Source organism: Leiobunum rupestre, chromosome 5, assembly GCF_980474605.1.
Source record: "Leiobunum rupestre chromosome 5, qqLeiRupe1.1.hap1, whole genome shotgun sequence".
NCBI lineage: Eukaryota > Metazoa > Arthropoda > Arachnida > Opiliones > Sclerosomatidae > Leiobunum > Leiobunum rupestre.
Window position 1 is genome coordinate 6405660 of NC_143388.1, and position 6864 is coordinate 6412523.

The 6864-nt window shown below is 35.7% G+C and overlaps 1 long non-coding RNA gene across 1 annotated transcript; it reads left to right on the forward strand.

Annotated features, from left to right (window-relative positions):
- Positions 1 to 2993: 2993 nt before the first annotated feature.
- Positions 2994 to 3428, forward strand: LOC149943403 (uncharacterized). The gene is made up of 2 exons (XR_016481039.1): positions 2994 to 3080; positions 3197 to 3428. It is a non-coding gene; the product is annotated as an uncharacterized LOC149943403 (long non-coding RNA).
- The last annotated feature ends 3436 nt before the right edge of the window (positions 3429 to 6864 follow it).

Sequence of the window (6864 nt, forward strand, 5' to 3'; positions counted from 1 at the left end):
TTGAAATATCACTTGAACGAGTGTTGCGTGTCTGTGGGTTTGTGTGCGTATGTGCTTGTTTACGTTTGTGTGTGTTTGTGTACGTAGGTGCTTGTTTATTTTGTGTGCGTCTGTGCTTGTTAACGTTTGTATGCGTATGTGCTTGTTTAAGTTTGTGTGTGTATGTGTTTGTTTACGTTTGTATATTTTGGTGCGTCTGTGCTTGTTTAAGTTGGGGTGTGTTTGTGTGCGTCTGTGTTAGCTTACGTTTGTGTACATGTGAAACAAACGTTAAAGATCTAACAGTTTCGGATATTAGTTTGGTCGTGGGTCCTTAATACGTCAGATCGAAAAGAACATTTTAGATTTGGCCAATTGCACCACGTGCTGTTACACTAAAGTCTTAAAACCCGGTGGAATTTCGTATACCAGTTTTTTAGATCCACGTATAGATATAGAAGTGGGACTATTACTAAGAATAAAAGGTAGTAGTAGTAGTAGTAGTGGTGGTAGTAGTAGTAGTAGTAGGGGTGGTGGTAGTAGTAGTAGTAGTAGTGGGCCTATCAATGCCGTTAATATTTCTTATTAGAAATAAGGCTTCCCGTTACCTGCCAAACTAATTCCCGTCAACTTTAAGTAATTGGGCGGAGAGGGATTTCACGGTCCTTATAGTCCAACCCCTCCTGAAGTCTCAGTGATTTTTGTAGCACTCTAATAACTATTTCCCAGAACTACCAATCAATATCGTTCATTTTTAATGAAATTTATCTCGATCGTCTATACCGTTCAAACGCAGTTCCATCATTATAAACGAATTAGGGGGGATTTGGCACCCCCTTTTCGAAATTTCGGGCGAAAATTTACGCACTCGCCTAACTATTTAGCGCGGCAACCTATCAAGCTCGTTCCTTTTTCACGTCAACTCAAACTAATAATGGAGGATATTGTTCTAACCCATCGATGTACGCACACTGCGTGAGTCCCGTTACTAACTCTTATAACGCAGTCTACGTAAATGACTATGCGAAATTGGCCGGAAAAATTGTTAATTTAAATTAAAATATTTTCGATGATGGTTTTGGGTACATATAACACTAAACAGTGTTTACCAAAATAAATTCACCTTTTTTTACCTTTAAATATAAATGATTTTATCTGCCGGTTCGGAGACACTGGCGATGGCTCGCTAGTTCGTTGCGGTTTGGGTAACGATCCCTTAAATTTAAAAACGGTTCTATCACGGTACTCATTGGGCCCCTCAGGGGCCCGTAACTTTGGGCATTTGATTTTTGGCGACCACTAAGGGGACAAATATGAACGATACGTCCATTAATGGCGATACGAAGATCTCTCAGAGGAGTGATACCTATTTGGGCCCGTAACTTTGGGCCCTTGATTTCTCAGTTACCACAGAATGAACAAATATGAACGATACGTCCAGTAATGGGGATAGGAAGAACTCTCAGAGGAGTAATACCTATTTGGGCCCGTAACTTTGGGCCCTTGATTTCTCAGTTACCACTGAGGGGACAAATATGAACGATACGTCCAGTAATGGGTGCATGAAAAACTCTCAGTGGCGTGATACCCGTTTAAATTTTATATCGATCGCGATACCCATTGGGGCCCTCGGGGGCCCATACATTTGACGGAGGTGGAACTAATATTACGGCTGGGCCAACTTGTTTAACATAGAAACCAAGATAACTTTCCTGAAAATTTAGTCTTAAGCCCTATTCTGACTGTAATTCTAGAATTTTGGCAACTTAATGGTATCTTCTAAGAAGCCCTTGAGATTGTTGTCTATCGAGCAAACTAGGCAATGCCATGGAATCTGGTGTCTTATTCAAGATATACTGTTCCACTTGATCTACCAAGGCTGCGTTCAACAACTATCAACGGAGAAAAACGTTGAGTTGTCCTTGAGTTCTTTTAATCAACGCTACGTCACAAAAATCTAAAGTTGTTGTACGATTTATACAGTTCGCTGACTTAACGAACAAAATATCGTCTGCTACCCTTCCTTTAACTTTGTCGAATGACGTCACGACTCCGATGAGCAACGGAAAAACCATCTCGCCCAGCCGATGTTTCCGCTGAGTCTCCGAGGATCAACGTGACGTCAAAACCGGAAGTCAAAAAACCCGTTCAACAAAAAACCGCTGACCGTTGAGCTCAGCGCTGAGCTATTTTGGAGTTGTTGAACGCAGCCCAGGTAACACCGCACGCGCGCACGGCCTTCGCGGGTATAGATCGCTGCTCGAAGGTCGTAGCAGAGATACTGACAATATAGAGATATGGAACTCCCTATACATCGCTGCGACCCCTTTTTATTTCGTTAACGTCGGCGCCATCTATCAGCCGGGAGAAAGCTTTTTCTTCCCGTGTTTATTTGTAGTAGGTTTACGTTTTGTTTTGAATGAAATTCAATGAATCATATGTGCAGCTTTAATAAAGAAATACGATTGCTTAGAGGATTTTCAATATAATTTATTAAGATAAGATAAAAAGTAAGTTTTTAATTAATTATATTTAATTATTTTAAGAAAGTTCATATATTAACTATTTTTTATGTTATTTTAGACCTTTGTTAATTGAATCAGGGCCAGAGGTTAAATTAATGATCATTAATCCAAGGGTATTTCTGGGATAAATAATCGGAATATTATTAATCCAAGTATATGTCATCAAAATGGTTAACGACTAAAATGTTTGGTAAGTATTTGTTAATGTTGAACCTTAAGTAATTTGCGATCTAGAAGTTTCGGGGTTTTGTCATACTTGTGGTTAAAATTATGTTTTTCCAATGTACTACGAATGGAAAGTTGTACAAAAAAATTGATTATTTCTTTCGAGTAATCAAAACATGGAACAAGCTGATGCATCTCATCTTTTGAAATACACCAAGATTGATCGATTGTTCTTGAAATAATTCTGGTAATCCTCTCTTTGACTTTATTCATTTGTATTACCATTGGGAAAAGTTTATCAAACTTGTCCTTGATCTCAGATATGTAGCTCTGGAATCTTTCAGTTGGTATTGTCAAGCCACTGAATGTTGATGTATCACGAGACTTAAATGATGCTAATATATTTGACTGGTTGAGTGTTTGTTTTTCATCTACAAGTTTGGTTTTGCATGATTCACAATTGTGGTTTTTATTACAACGAGATAAGACATATCGTGAAATGTAAGATAGTGTGTTTTGTTTTCCAGGCCCTTGGCTTTCAAGGGAACTTTTACAAATTTGAAAGTCTTCCTCCGAACATGCGCTGGGATAATAATTATTTGCTGATGGAAGACTTTCATCATAATCATCTGGAATTATTATATGGGTCTTATATAAGTCAATGTTAAGAAGGAATTGGTCTTGATATTAGGTTTAGTAGCCTGCTGAATTTCAATTGTAGGAATTTCCACAGATAAAGAAAATCATGTTAAAATTTAATAGAGTTGTTTTGAATGAAACTGTTTACAATCCTGTTCTGTAGATATAGATTCGCTGGAACTTGCTGCAACTGAAACACGGGTCCTTTTTGTAGGTCTATTATTGCGCTCTTCAGGGGCGTAGGAACGTTCTAGAAGTTGGAGGGGGCAAAGTGAAACCAAAAGGGGTCTGGAGAATGGTTTTGAATTTTTAATGGAGTGTAGCTTTTCCAAATGCATTTGTACATTTTTCTACTATATACATTGGCGGGAAAAGATTGAAATTTAAACACAGTTGAGGTTCTATAAGCTTTATATGCTTTTAAAATGATAATTTGAGCCTTGCGAAGATTTCAACTGACAAAAATGTTGGAGGGGGCAATAACATTAGTTGCCTCTCCCAGTAAAATTCTAGGGAGGGGCATTGCCCCCCTGGCTCCTACGCTCTTCCACCATTTCTACAGACCGTTTACTAGATTCTATTTGAAAATTGAGTTTTAACTTATGACCCCGTTACCAATGTATAAATTTCATTGTACCAATTTTTTTATGATAGTCCTTGATATCATTTTCTACTAAGTTCTCCGGAACCTTTACGTTTGAGCAACTAGCTAAATTATCATTCCCTTGGGAAATATGTTTCATTTAAATTAACTTATAAATAAACAATACTTAAAACTCAATTTTTACTTGTTGGCTTAAATTCATTTGAATATTGTTGGAATAGCGTTTGATGTCAGTCGGTTTTTGGTTTTACTATTCATAAAACAAGAATCCTCAAAATGTAGGGCGCATATTTTATTATGATGCAAATGTTTCGCATCTTTCAAATAAAGATAACTTCTTCTGACATTATCAGCCATTTCTAAGAGCAAAGTTTATTGAAAAACCACATATTAAAGATAGGCCTAACAAAAGCTATTAATTAATTTTTCCCACCGTTCTTTCTCTTTTGGAAACTTAAACAAGGATATCCTTTGCTTTTCTTTGGAACTGTTACAAAATTTTACAGAACAATTACTTCCAGGAATATTTCTTTATTAAATAAAAAATTCTTTTATCAAAGCAGTTGAAAGGTTGAATTAAGAGGGAGTAGTTGAGATCAATGAAGGCGCAGATATTGAAAATGTTTTAGGTTTAAAGAGTTTTGTTTTTGGAATTTTCAAAAGCGAAATATATTTCTAAAATAATTTCCATCGATTTTCCTCACCTTTTATATATTTTAAAACCCTTCCCTTAAATTTGAGCCTTGAAACTGTAACAGTAAACTGAGAAAATTTTAAATTGTAAATGAGTACGCGTGTTTAGTTCTGAATTTTTTCTATTCTAATCGAAATATTTAAACCAATTTTTTAAATCATACGCATTTAGCCATGGATAAATTAATAGGGCTGTATGACCAAAATCTAGAAAGAAAAAGACAAAAATACGAGGTAGGCTACATTGCTTGATAGTTGATACGGCACCATATTTTTCAAATGAAAAGCTTATTTCTGGGCTTCTGGCGTTGATTTTCGATTAAAGTAGAATCATGAATAGAGTAAAATCGGCGTGACGTATGTCGACGTCCCCCATGCTTTTTCCTATAGATAAAAACTGCCCTCAAAATGGCGGCCATAGCCCAAAGCTACAGAGCGATACTACTCTATTAATTAACCTCAATAATCCATTGTAGAATTACACATAATAACACGGAGTTTTATACAGTTTTGGCATGCCTAATGAAAATCTGAAGCTCCACACAAGTCGAGTAAGCGCTGGTAGTAAAAAAAGAGACTTGCCATGTTTCTTTCAAGAAAGGCCTATTAGAATTTATTGTTATTGGAAGAAAAACAATGACTTATCTTTTCTAAGCCACAGGGCAAGACACACGGCTCTCTTTGCACTTGCAGGCTCTATAGGAAGAGAATGTCAACTGTTGATTGTGAAAATAGAAGCTATAGTTACATCCCAATATTCTCTGTTAACTTGAACACCGTCTTGATTAAAATTATTGAAAATCTCATTTATTTTTGACTTTTTCTAGTTCAGTTTCTGTTATATATGTATTTATACAGTGATTTCAGTGTCACGTGATACGACGTCACCCATGATTTTTGAGTGAAACTACTCTATATGTGTATAAAGAAGTTAAATGCTGTCATTTTACACGTAATCCTTCACAATTAAAAATTTTCTCAGTTTACTGTTACAGTTTCAAGGCTCAAATTTAAGGGAAGGGTTTTAAAATATATAAAAGGTGAGGAAAATCGATGGAAATTATTTTAGAAATATATTTCGCTTTTGAAAATTCCAAAAACAAAACTCTTTAAACCTAAAACATTTTCAATATCTGCGCCTTCATAGATCTCAACTACTCCCCCTTAATTCAACCTTTCAACTGCTTTGATAAAAGCATTTTTTATTTAATAGCTGTCCCTTTGCTCTGCCTCACAGGGCATATTTTGCTTAAAATTAATGATTGTAAAAGAAAGCCATAAGTTGGAAAATAAATATTTTTATTTATAAAAATATTTTAAATAGAACAGATCAATACTTTGCTGTAGGATATTTTACTATATTATTGGATGTAATTAACGGTACTTAAAATAGTTTTAAATATGTTATACTAAACAATGTATAATTGTTTTATGTCAAATTGACTTCTAAAAAGAAATGTACGACAATTTTCCAGGAAAATCGAGAATTTTTGGCCTAGATACGATAATTTCAGATCTGGCAACGCTGTTTCTCAAACCCACATTGTCTACCCAACAAACACAAAATCGTCCTTTGGACATCCGATTGACATCACACTCGGATCTTTACTTCGTCCGTAGGACGCCCCAAAACCGCGGTTGATGGTTAGTCGAGGGAAATTTCCCAGATCTAGGGAAATTTTTACCCCTAAAAATCCAAAAAGGGAAAAGGGAAATCAGGCTAAAAATTTGCGAAATCTAGGGAAATTCCACGTAGGTTTATTTTAATGTGAAGTTACTAATATAAATAATCACAATATTTAAAATAATTGATTTAAGGACATCGCACTTCTTCTATGGGATTTGGCTTTCGACAGATGTTTTTCAAATTGAAACATGTGGTTAAGCTTGATCAAAGGAGCGAAATTGTCCATTGCCATTTTTCTTTAGCTCTTATAGCTTGTCCAGTATCACTGGTCAAAAGTGGACAAAACTTAGTGTTGTCTATTTGTTAAAAGGATTCACGGCCCATCGGTTAGCGTTCTACGTTCGCGCGTCGCTAGGCCGGGCTCACTATCAATGAAGTTTTCTGGCCAAGATTTTTACATCTCTACTTCATTATTTCTTTTCTCGCAAATAATTATTCGATGAATTTTCGTACGTGGAATTATTGATTACACAATATTTTATGAGCAATAATAAAATTAAACATACCATAAAAGATATACTTAAGAAATCAGAATATATATGATTAACCATGGGCGCCCACAGACCCTTTTC